At 40.2% G+C, this 13351-nt stretch overlaps 2 long non-coding RNA genes across 7 annotated transcripts in view; one reads left to right on the forward strand and one right to left on the reverse strand.

Moving 5' to 3' along the window:
- LOC137656650 (uncharacterized) overlaps positions 1-13351 on the reverse strand; it is a 116118-nt gene that overhangs the window by 96626 nt on the left and 6141 nt on the right. The window lies entirely within an intron of this gene.
- The window catches only part of LOC137656649 (uncharacterized), a 228383-nt gene that overhangs the window by 8322 nt on the left and 206710 nt on the right, over positions 1-13351 (forward strand). Inside the window, exons 3-5 of one of the 6 annotated variants that reach the window (XR_011046991.1) lie at positions 2627-2934; positions 3216-3318; positions 8514-8665. This is a non-coding gene — a long non-coding RNA (uncharacterized lncRNA). Of the gene's footprint in view, positions 1-2626; positions 2935-3215; positions 3337-8513; positions 8666-13351 lie in introns of those variants that run through there. The other 5 variants (XR_011046995.1, XR_011046992.1, XR_011046994.1 and 2 more) reach the window with 5 other exon arrangements.

A 13351-nucleotide genomic window follows, 5' to 3' on the forward strand; every position in this document is an offset into this window, starting at 1 on the left:
TAGCTAGAGGGGGGAAAAGGATGCTAGATATAAGAGCAATATGGGAAGGGGAAATAATGCCCAAGGACTGGGAGGAGAGTAATGGTATATATATTTAAGCAGATGTCATGGATTGTGGTAATTACAGGGGAATTAAACTATAACAGCATGGTTTGAAAGTTTTTGAGTTCGCTAGATTGAAAATTTTTGGAAATAGCTGTATGAATTCATGAAAGGGAGGGAAATGGTTTATGCCATCTTTATAGTGAGGTAGCAACAGGAAAAGAGCAAAACAAGCTTTTGTAGATCTAGAGTAGGCTTATGATAAAATACCAAGAAAAGTTGTTTTTGTGCTTGAAGAAATTCCTGCAGAAGTTAGAATGGTATAGATGTATACAAGAACAAGTACTAAAGTAATAATGTCTTTAAGAAACAAACCTTTGAAGTTAGAGCTAGTTTTTGTGGTGGTCATGGATGTTAAGTGAAGGGATCAGAAATGCTTCTATATGTAGATGATTTGGTGATTAAATCTGAAAATTAAGACTAAGAGCAGTTGTTTAGTGGCAAGAGACCTTGGAGAGGGGAGCTTTGAGTAAATGTAGATAAGACTGGAGAGAGGAGTTTAAGAGTAAATGTGGATAAAACTGGGGAAGAGGTTCAAGAGTATGGGATAAGACTGAAGTAATTGTGAATAGTAAGGAAGGTAAAGACTAGATAGTTATGCATGGAAGTAGAGGCAATGTTATAAAACAGGTAGAATCTACTATGCCATGAGGGAGGATGCAAGGCTGGAAGTTAATAGGATGAAAGCAGCTGGGGGGGGGGGGGGGAGGGAGAGTGGAATGTTGATAAAAGTCCAATAAAACTAAAGATCTTTATCACAGTAATAAGACCAGTGTTCATTTACAGATCAGAAAAGTTGGCTCTTGAAACAGAGGAAGAAAGGATTAGGATGCAAAAGGTGAGGTGGATAATGGGAATATCGCTGCTTGAAAGATTGGAAAATTAAATAAGAATGGTACATTAAAGATTAGAGGTAAAAAGTATCACAGCAGTGATGTGGACAAGGGTTGAGGGATGGTGGGGAGGAAGTGAGGAGGGCTAGAGAGGAACCTGTTAAAGATAGAGGGGCAGAGAATTAGCTGGCAAGATAGTGAAGGATGATCTGGGGAGAGGTTGGGTGGAAGAGGATATCCTTGATAAAGGCATTAGAGAGGGTGTATCAGGCAAGACACTTTAATGTAGGGGTAACAATTTGCAGATTGCTGACAAGTTAATTCAAGGAAGGTCTTTAATGTAGGCCCTCTGACATTGAGAGCTGGTACTCTCTCAATGTCAATGTCTTAAGTGTCAGTTTCTCCTAAGATATCTGTACTGAAAGGCATGGTTGTCAGTGACCCCAGTGATGCCCACAGTGGAAGCCCCTTCCAAAGCCCCCAAGGAATTGTTGTATCTTCCTGCGACACCAGTGCCAGTAAGTGAGGCTGTCATGCCACATAAGGGTATTGTGCCTATGGTTTGGGCAAGTCCTGGGCTGAGTGAACATTAGACGTTACTCCATGCATCATCCCTGACCCGGTCACCTGTTACCCCTATTGCCTGTGCCAGTCATCAGGATTCTTGTGGCTGGGGTTAGGCAGTATACACACAAATCTCATAACACCTTTATGCTTGGTACGTGGCGACTAAAGTAATATTGCAGCCAGCCCAGATCCCACACGGCACAGGAAGCATCTCTTCATGGCAATGCGTAAATGTAAGTCTGGAATGAATAGTAGAATGACTGGCTCTTATCTTTCATTTTTTCCCCTTCTTGGGGAAGGTGGTCCTAAAGCATAGTTCTGCAAAATTCAGGACCATATAAATTGAATCTGGTGTTCATTTATAGTCATTAATTCACTTCCTCACCCCCATAGGTGCAAAGTTCAGAAATGTGTGAAAATAACATAGGTAGTTGAGAAGACTATACAAAGTGTCAGCTACCAGCTAGGTTTTCTATTATTACACTGCCCAGTTGCCTAATTCTTCGTCGACATGCGTATTGGAGCCAAAGTTAGAAAATAATAAATAGAGTTGACAATCTAGTTTGATTCAATTCTACTCTACGAAGTTCTATTTTAGTCTTATTTAATTTAGTTTTTATATCCCTGCCCATTGGTTTCACACCATTATAAAGTCGTAGCTTAAACGTTGGTAGAGTAACAATAATTCACTGATACCTGAATGTCAAATGTCGTACTAAACAGCATTTACTATGCCATTGACCTTTGCATCTGAAACTTGATTGATATCTTTAATGCTTATTGCTTCAACATTCCTTATTTATATTTTGAATTTTCTTTTACTGAATATTTTCCAAAATTGTTTGCTTTATTGTCATAAGCTATTGCCAAATTTTCACATTTCCAGTTTGAGAGTTTCTCAATTGTTGAATACTGGTGGTTTGGTTCCTGGAACTTTATATAATTGAAAGCACTTTTGTAAAGCACTTTTGTAAACAGTATGTGTAAGAAAAAAATTGTAGGAAAAACTTTAGGCATAGTTTAAGTCTGATTTAAACAGCATACCATGTGATTTAGTATTTGGAGAATGCCATACAGGTAAATTTCTTAATGTTCTAATAGTAATTTTTTTTTTTTTTTTGCAGTGGTGAAATGGAAATTGGGGTTGCAGATAAGACGGACGAACATCGGTGTTTTTGACAGGTGGAGATATTGACAGCCAAAATGAAGATTTTCTTGACAGGCAAGGGATAAGAGACAGGACGATCTTGCTGGCTCTGTAATTGTACAATTCATGTGACAATTGCTGTACTTATCAAGTCAATGTGAGTGATGCATTTCCAACTTTTATAATTTGCCCTCAGGAATAATTTGAAATTTTCTTTATTTGAAAGTTTTATAAGTGTGAATGCTTATGGGTTACTTTTCTCAATAAGGAGAACTCCTAGTTAAGGTAATATTCCATCTTTTAGAGTATACGTTTTCAATGTAATTTTTTTCTTGGACTGAATTTTAAGTAGGTGTATTTATGACTGTGAGCCCTTACTAGTTTTAGGTTAACTTTAAAACCAAAGGCTGAATATTAAACACTTTGCATTTAAACATTACACATTCTAATTAAGAATGACACAGCTTTGGTGGATAACTCAAATGTATTTAGATATACAATATAGTACAATCATTAGAAGGTAATTATAATTGTCCAAAAGACTTAATCTGGTATTTTTCTTACAGGTACAACTTTTGAAAAAACCACAGGATTGTCTTTCTCATCCACCACGAGTTCAGAAATTTATATGCAGAGAAGACTTTGAATTTTGGAAGCCAATTTATTCAAGTAAATGAATGTCCAGTATTGAGATTTTTCACTTTTCCTAATGCTTTACCTTATGGTCTATGGTGGTTGGTATCTTGTATGGTGATAGATTAATATACAGTATGGGGAAGGGTTACAGCACTGTATTGACCACTGATGACCATCCAGAGCAATACCATTCATGGAAAATACTGATTATGGTCCTTTTTAATTTTGGTTGAGGTTCCAAAGTTCTTTGATTAAATTGAATCAGGTGTGAATATCACTCATTGGGTTGTTATAGAGCAGTGGTTCTGAGTTTTAAAAAAAAAAAAAATATAAAAGATCTTGTGGGTAAGCTATTGAAAACACAATTGTAGATAAATTGCACTATTTACTCACTAAATGCATATCGTTTCAAATTTTGACTTAGAGATATGGTTGTACACTTTTACTGTTACAAATTTGACGATACAGGAGCATATTGTTGCAAATTTGACAAAAATACAGCTGCTTATCTTTGTAAATTTTACAGTTAGGATACAGGATAAAGCTGCATATGTTGCAAATTTAAGTTAAGGCAAAGGTGCATATTCTGTTGAAAATTTAACTTCTAGGGTAAAGGTACATATTATGGATGCAAATTTAACTTAAGGATAGTTACATATTATTGATTTTAATTTCACTTTAGGATACAGATACACCTTCTGCTGCAAATTTGACTCTGGTACAGGTGGATTGTTGCAAATTTTACCAAAGGATACTAGAGTATATTGTTAGTAAATTTGGTTTAAGGGTACTTGAGCATATTCTGTTGCAGCAAATTTGGTTTGAGGATACTGATGCATATTCTGTTGCAAATTAGTTTACCAAGTTTTGCAGGAACTTAGATTTTATGTAGGCCCTCTTTCAGTGGTTGGAACCTTGACGCAATGCAGCTGTACATAATTATGGTATATGGTTGAAAGGGATTGGGTAGGCTTGTGTGCAGCTCTGCACTAGACGTAATATTCTAGTGATAACCCAAAAAAGAATCCATTCAACTAATATGATCATAAGTTTTGGGTTTTAGTCAGGCACTCGTCATGAGGCAGTTATGCACCCCAAGTGCAATAGGGGAGGGGCAGTTTAACTCAAGCAGTTGAACAATAAAGAAAGCAAGATTTTGCAGAAGACACAGTAGCAGGAACACTTATACTAAACTCTGCAGCTAGCGGGCAAAGAGTATTGTAAAGACCTTGTCTAAAGCGCACGAGAAGAGCATAGAAAACATGCACCCACCCTTCCCTGTCTAGGGTGGTTTAAAGGTTACTCAGAGGTAAGGAACTGGCATGTCATTACTGACCCAATAATTTTGAAACTGGATGCCAGGGCCAAGGGAATGGTCGGTGTATATTAGGACAGAGTACCCTGCTTCTCAAGTCCTATGAATGTGGATGTCATGAGATTCTGGTGATGAGATTGTCTAGACACAACTGCTTGTGTTCGATCTACTAGAATCTAGCGATGGATAATTTAATCTTGGTAAGATAAATGATAGAAAGACACCTTTTGTCTTTGCGGGTAATTTCAATGCCCACCATAGGGAGTAGTTAAATAATTTCTCCTACTGATCACCATGGTTAAAAAGCTTTAGACTTTGCCTCTGAATCAGGCTGTAAGCAAAAAAGTGAAACTACTCGCAGGTCTGGTAACTGCTTGAACCTAGTATACACACTTCCCTGGTGTTATAAGAAGTAAGGTTGATTCTCCAGTTAAGACTTCTGATCATGCCTTAGTTTCATTAAAGAAGACTAGGCAGCCTGTCCCTGATGTACCATACTCTATGGAATCTCAAGCAGACTGGAATGGGATTGAGTGATCTATTGGACTTGAATTGGTCACAATTGTATATTTTTTATCTTGTCGTCCCTTTGAATGAAAATCTAGTCAACATTTAATAGGTGTATCCCTTCTCGTGTGCTAAGGTACCGAGTGAAGGACAAATCACAGTTCAATGATAATTGTAGACACGAGGAGGCCTATCATCCTTGAAAGGGTAACATATCAGATTTGACTTGAAATAAATATACTTGGCTTGGAGCTTTAGCTCAGTTTGCTAAAACTGGAAAGGAATAAGATTTAACCATAAAAGAAACCCTTTCTGGTACAAACAAGGAACATAAATATTGAACTCTTTTAACACTGCACTCAAGTGTTGATGCAACAGTTCCTCCTTTACTTGAACCAGATGGCTCTCGCTCAGTCCAAAGGAAAAGGCAACCCTTTTGGCTGATGTTTGACAGGAAACCAAATGAGAAACTTGAACTTCCTTATTCCTGTTTTCCTGAGGCTAAACTAACTAGTTAAACTTTTTGATCTTGAAATTAAAGCTCTTGATGGACCTTAATAATTATGAAAGTGTAGACCCAAATGGAATTTTTCCTTTGGCTTTCACAGACCAGATTTCTTGGCTCAAAGTTGTATTTTTGCGCAAGTTAGCAAGAGGAGCAGCAATTGGCACTTATTGGAGAATTGGTAATGTTACTCGACTGTGTGTTTGTGGTAGCTCAAGTCGTACTGATTATCGCCATATTTCTATAGCTTCTATATTAACAGTATCTAAAGTTTTTAAGTCTAGAGACTAAGTGTCTTTATAGATTTGCTGTAAGCAATCATCTGTTCCCTAGTTTGCAATTTGGTTTTCATAAAGGCCTTAGAGCATGTGATGCCCTTCTTACAATCTTCATCGGCGTCAATGACCTTCGATGTCAGGATGCCAGAGAACTTCAAATCAATCTCTTACAATCTCCAATGCTGTACAGAAATCCCTTGATTGTGGTCAAGAAGTTTGTTTGATTGGTCTTGATTTGTGCTGCCTTTTGACAGTCCATCATGAGGCTCTTTTTTTTTTTTTTTTTTTTTTTTTTTTTTTTTTTTTTTTTCAAACTCAAAACAGTTAGGAATGGGTGGGCTGTTTCATAGCTTTATTATTGAATTTTTAAGTAATAGAACAGTTTTTTGTCACCATAGTGAGAGTTAGGAATGTGATATCTGGTGTTCCTCAGGGTAGTGTTCTTGTTCCATAACTTTAAATACTATTTAAAAAACTTTTCATATGCAGACGATGCTACACTGCATCAATTCCATATGAATATAGATCTGGGATTGCTGAATCAATCGATCTAGCTATAATTAGCACATGCTGCAAATTATGGGGCGTGAAGTTAAATCCTAACAAAATTGTGATTGTAAGGTGGAGGACAGTAGCTCCTCAACATCCAGATCTCAGCATTGTTAATGTTTAACTCTTATGACACTTAAAAATTTAGGTTTGATTCTCAACAGCAAATTTACTTTTCAGGAAGAATTTTGTTTTCTTCTATTACACAAAAATGACTTCTTGAAAAATCTTAGATTTTTGGTTATCAATCTATTCTGAAGTGTTTTAATACTTTCATTCTACCTTGTTTTAAGTATCCTCTTGGCTGGTCTTCAGCTGCTGATTCTCATCTTGATTTGTTTGAAAGGAACTTACAGTCTCTTAAATTTCTAATTCCTGATCTAGTGCCAGTCATTCAACTAGTTCCTTATGCATGTTGCATGAGATTTTTCATAATTCTAATCTTCCCAGACATATTCCATCCTGTTCTTAATATTAGGCATGCTATTAATTCTAAGTCAGGACTTCTTCATGAGGCTCAATACTACAGTTTTCTTGGTTTCATTCCAGCTGTGACTAACTTGTGGAATGATCTTCCTAATTGGGTAGTTAAATTGGTAGAACTTCAAAAGTTCATAGTGGCAGCAAATGTTTTTGTTGAACAGGCTGACATGTCTTTTTTATAACATGTATAAAAAGGTGGTAGGATGTGTAATGGGTCCTTACATATCCTACCCCTTAGAGGATTAGACTAGGTAAAGTCTGTTTGGGGTGCAGATATCTATGGTTATCTTAGGATACGTCCCTGATTATACACGATATCTTTGGATAGTCGTTTCCGGGGGTGGGACCCTGTGATACCTGACGGTAATTATCTTATAATATCAATCGCTGAAATATTATACTGTAGAAAGTTGCCAGAAGGATCTTCCATCAGGACGACAAGGCTCGAGCCCAAAAATTGATTTTTTTCCGTCAAAATCCCTTTTAATGTTTGTTTTAAAAATATATTTTGTTCATTATTTCTCATTTTTATTAACTTTGCTCACTGGGCTATTTTTCCCTGCTGGAGCCCTTGGACTTATAACACCTTGCTTTAAACTAGGGTTGTAGCTTTACTAGTTATATGATATAGATATTATCAGCCCCAAGCCCTCTTTCCATCAAACCAAGATCAGGGAGGGCCAGATAATGGCTACTACCGATTAAACACACACAGGCTCTCCCATTCCCAGGTCACAAGGATGAAGAGGTTAAACACTACCAAAAAACCATTGAACTTTAGAGGGTCTAGCTCCCATCCAAAACACACTTACCCAGTCACAAGGACGATGAGGTTGAACAGTATGTAAAACAAACAAGCTTGAGCTGGTTTAGCACCCGTCCAACAAAGTGATGGATGTTTCCATGAGTATAGCACAACCCCTATTGGTGATTTATTAACTTGAAACTAAGGAACCATAGTAATGGTTTTAAACCATTTGCATATTAAAGCAGATGGGTTTTAAGTTTTCACAAGTTTGCAGTGATAAAAGATTGGCAGTTCTGAATAATTTTATGCAAGGCATATGAATGGTTTCTGATTTTAAATGTACATAAGCTTTGATAAAAGTTTGATTTTTCAATATTTCAATGGTATGTAATGTTGAAACATTGGTAAGAGTATTTTTTGATTAAATATAACTACTGTACAATGACTTTAAAATGAGTTTTGTAAGAGATTATGGCATTAATTTTTAAAAATTAACTTTCTACAATATACTTGTTTTGAAATTAACTTCTTGAAGGAAAATTTAACATTTTGAGATTTCATATTAACTAGTTTTGATTAATATAATACTGGCACTCTAGTTATAATTATATAATACAGATTACTTGAAATTGTTCAATCTGATATAAATTAACTTCAGATGGTAATTGTTTGATAGTTTATAAATCTATAAACTTTGGAATGTTTAAATATCTACTAAAGTTTTAGATGGAAATGGTTTGATAGTTTTCAATAATCTAATCCTTAGGAAGGGTAAAGATTTATTAGACTTATTTTGAATAATTCAAACAATTTTTAAGGTTAAAATCACGTTCACTTTTACAGATTGAATGAAATTTTGAGGATGGGAGAAAAAATTGGCAGAACTGTTAAATTAAATGTAGTTTCCAAGATGGGAGGAGAAACTAAGCAACTCCTCTGGCGAGAAGAGGCTACAAGCTCTCTGGTGGAAGGAGGCACCAGGCTACAAGCTCTCTGATGGGGACCAGGCTACAAGCTCTCTGATGGGTGGAGGCATCAGGCTACAAGCTCTCTGATGGGTGGAGGCATCAGGCTATAAGGTCTCTGATGGGTGGAGGCATCAGGCTACAAGGTCTCTGATGGGTGGAGGCATCAGGCTACAAGCTCACTGATGGGTGGAGGCATCAGGCTACAAGCTCACTGATGGGTGGAGGCACCAGGCTACAAGCTCACTGATGGGTGGAGGCACCAGGCTACAAGCTCACTGGTGGGTGGAGGCATCAGGCGACAAGCTCTATGGTGGGTGGAGGCACCAGGCTACAAGGTTTGGCGAAAGAGATTCTCTAATACAACTCGATCTTCTAGTTATCATGAGTGAATTAAATTGGGATGAACAATGTAGCCAATGAAAGATTGAGTAAATGAGTAAATTAGCAGTATAGATAAGAGTAATACAGAAGAGTAACTACAGTGAAAGAATGTATCCAACCGCGAAAGGAAGGAAACAATTCAAGTATGAAGAAATTAAGTTTTATATATACCTTATATATAGTAAGATAAGCGGAAAAATAAAAGTTTGACAACACTCCCCTTTGGTTTTTATTTTGAAAATTCCAGTTATAAATATATATGGTATACAATATTAATTCATGTTTTGCTTTTCTTTTCTTGCAATTTGTAGTTCTCTTGCAATTTGTAGTTAATTTTCATTTTTCTCCTGCGAAATTATGGTTATACTATATTTCCTTCCATTTACTATTTTTCCTCCCATACTATTTTTCCTCCCAATCTCTTCCTTTCCTTCTGTTATGCTGATAATGTACGTTCCATATTACCACGCGTGTTGATATGATTTCCTTAGTAGCGTTTTACTAATTACTGCGTCTCTCCAAATACTTGTCATTAGTCTGCAGTATACTCCCAACCTTACTCCTCCATTTTCCTGCCGAGAGAATTTACAGAAAAAAATAAGTGATGTGGTTGCTTAATTTTTAACTTAAAAATATTTTTTTTATTTAGTATTATGCTTTTGATTAACTTTAAGAGTTGACATAAAACATTACCATAAAATTACAAAATTTTGACTAGGGCATTGAATAATATTTTCATAATTATTATTTAGCCTGCACTATTTAAATAAAAAACAATTACTTGGAACACTTAAAATACCTACATTAGATACTTGGAACACTTAAAATACCTACATTAGATAATGGGGATAATGGGAATAATAGCTTCAATAAAGGGATTTTGACTTAGGAAAAATCTTTCTGGGGAGAAACCTGTGGCGCCCGGTGAAAAGTCCTTCTTGTATACCTTTTCTGATAAAAACCTTCCAATTATACCAGAGAAAGATAAAAGCATGGAATGCTGAGGTTACAACCCTCGCGAGAGCACCTTTTGGGTGTCGTGTATAAAGCAAAGGCGCGTGAAATCCACTATTCACAGGTTGTCTTCCATTTAGTTAATTCCTTCGCCAAAGGGATGGGCCGATACAGAGGCCCTAGACACACCCCCATCGCCGCACCACCCACGCCACGACGCGAGAGCAGGATTCGTTGTCCGTGTCGGAGGCCAGTTTGAGGACATCATTTAGAGACCAAGAGACCTTTTGAGGACGGACCGAAGGTCGAAGCCTAGCACATGCTTTTGGAATAGATGAGAAATAAGACTCCGCCAGGTTAATGTTAAACCCAACCAGGAAGACTTTCCTCAGAGCTGACTTAATGGTGGTTATAGTGCTAGCTGCTAGGCCTTTGTCAAAAATGGACCTAAAGAAGGAGATGGCTAAATTAGGGGTCATAACCGAATGGTCTGAAGTCCTTAAGAAATCCGCTAGTTTCTTAACCGCCGAATCATACTGGCGAATCGTTGAGTCCCTTTTGTCTGATTCTATAAAGAGGACATTATCTGGGTCGATGTTTGCGTCCCTACGTGCCGCAAACTTCATGAAATCCACAAAGTTAGGGTTTTGGCTATCCTTGAGGAATCTGACACAGTCCGTGTTTGGACCACCTGGGTCAGTTTGGGGAATGGGATCCGGAAGGGACGGAGTTTCAACTCTAGGAGGAGAGGAAACCAACTGCTCTTTGGCCAGTGAGGTGCCACTAAAGCTACTGCCCCGTTGAAGGAGCGGAGTTTGTGCAAGACTTTCAGTAGAAGATTCACTGGAGGGAATAAGAAGATCTTCTGCCAATGGTTCCAATCCAGGGTTAATGCGTCCATGGCATAAGCCTGAGGGTCCAGGTTCGGTGTCACATAACATGGGAGTTTGTGATTGAGTCGGGTCGCGAATAGATCTACCTGGAGACCTGGAACCAGCCTGAGTATCCACCGGAAGGAGTGCATGTCCAGGGACCACTCCGATTCCAGTGGGCTCGTCCTGGATAATGCGTCTGCTATCACATTCTGGACTCCTGCTAGGTGAGTTGCTGACAGGAACCAGTCTTTGTCGGCTGCCAAGGTGAAGATAGTGACCAGGATCTGATTCAGGTTGAGCGATTTGGACCCCCCCCCCCCCCTGTTGAGGCAGTGGACTACGGCCGTGCTGTCTGAGACTACTCTGATGTGGGTCGACCTCGGAGGGGAGATTCTCTTCAGGGTCAAGAACACCGCCATGGCTTCGAGAACATTGATATGGAACTGTCTCATGGCGGGTGACCAAGAGCCCTGACACATCTGATGTTGGGAGTAACCCCCCCAACCACTCAGAGACGCGTCGGTATGAATTGTCACTTGTGGAGAGGGGAACTGTAGAGGAACCGACTTGGAGAGGTTCCTCCGATCGGACCATGGTTGTAGTCTCATTTTCAAGACAGAGGGGATCTTCGAGGTCTTGTCTCTTAAAGGTATTATCGCCCTCTTTCTCCAAACTCGATTGATGTCTTTGAGTTTGGCTTTTAATAGGAGATCGGTCAGTGAGGCAAACTGGAGTAGGCCGAGGACTCGTTCTAAAGCTCTTCTGGACACCTGTTTGTGTTTGAGAAAGTTCCTGACCTTGGAAGCTATCTCCCTCACCTTCTTGGGAGGAAGGGAGAGCTTGTGCTTTGAGAGGTCCCAACGGATGCCTAACCATTCGAAGAGGCTTGATGGTTGTAGGCGGGACTTCCGGAGGTTGACTTGGAAGCCCAGTTTGGCGAGAAAATGGAGTACCTTCGACGTAGCTCTTTTGCATTCCTGGTGCGACTGGGCCCAAATGAGCCAATCGTCCAGATAGGCGACGATTTGTATCCCTTGGTGTCTGAGTTGCTCGAGCACCGTCTCCCCCAGTTTCGTGAATACCCTGGGGGCAATGCTGAGACCGAAGGGCATGACTTTGAATGCGAAGGCTCTCTTGCCGAGACGGAAGCCTAGGTAAGGAGAGAAGTTTCGAGCTACTGGGACATGATAATAGGCGTCGGTAAGATCGATAGAGGTGGTGACGGCCCCACGGGGAAGTAAGGTCCGTACCTGAGAGATAGTCAGCATACGGAACTTGTCGCAAAGGATGTAAGAGTTGAGCTTCGACAAGTCCAGAACTACCCTCAACGCCGATGAGTCTTTCTTCGGGACTGTAAACAGGCGGCCTTGGAATTTCAGGGATCGAACCCGCTTGATTGCTCTCTTCTTGAGTAACTCCGCAGTGTACTCTTCCAGGATGGGAGTGGGTCTCTGGAAGAAGGTCACCGGTGGAGGAGGGGATCCCTGTGACCATTTCCAACCCAAGCCCCTTGATATTATGCTGTGAGCCCATGGACTGAAGGTCCAATGATCCCGGAAGTGATAAAGTCTCCCTCCTACCGGCATCACATCATTGGGAGGGAGTGAACTTAGGGCCCCTCCCTCCACGGGAACCCCTTGCTCTGGGTCCGCCGCGTTGGCGGAACTGTCCTCTACCTCTGGAACTCCCTCTTTGGTATCCACGAAAGGAACTGGAGGGTTCGTAGGCAGGGTTGTATGCAGGTGAGGGCATCTAAGAGGGGTTGGGCTGTGTACCAGGGGGAGCAGCGAGGTAGACTACCTGCTGAGGAGGCGCCTGTTGTCGAGAAGTCGAGGCCGCGGAAGGCTGTGGGGACGAGGTACCCCGGGCCGCTTTGTAAGGACTAAACCTCAGCTTCTTCTTGAAGAATGTGTGTCTCTGGGGTTCGAACCTCTTTTTGGCTGAGAGACCCCACCTTACCTGCAAATTCTGGTTTGCCCTCGCTGCGTCCTGAAGAACCTTATCCACCTCGGTCTGAGGGAAGAGGGTCTTACCCCAGCAGGAGGAAGCTATCAGTCTGTTCGGCTCATGCCTGATGGTGGCCTCCGACAGAACGAACTTCCTGCAACTAACCCGAGCTGACCAGAAGTCATGGAGATCTATTTGGTAGGATAGCAGCTGGTTCTTTGTGGCGACTCTGAACAGCGTTTCCTCTGGGTAAAGAGATGCAAGGGACTCCATGGAGGTGATGGATTGGAGGGACCTAGCAAGTCTAGTACGGGTCTCGAACTCAGTTTTGAGAAGACTCTCTATTAATCTGGGAAGCTTCTCAGAGAAAAGAGTAGAGGCACAGTCCGGGTATAGTTTCCCCACCGTGAAGGTAGAGGCCGCAGCATCCCAGGCTGCCGAGGAACCCGGAATAAGCAAAGAGGTGGGGTCCGTCTCCTTGAGAGCCGGCATGGAAGAGCCTTCTTTGATGGCCTGTATAGTCAGCTCTGTGACTTTGTCTATGAGCGGCAAAGAG

Source organism: Palaemon carinicauda, chromosome 17 (genome assembly GCF_036898095.1).
Source record: "Palaemon carinicauda isolate YSFRI2023 chromosome 17, ASM3689809v2, whole genome shotgun sequence".
In the NCBI taxonomy this organism is placed as follows: Eukaryota; Metazoa; Arthropoda; class Malacostraca; order Decapoda; family Palaemonidae; genus Palaemon; species Palaemon carinicauda.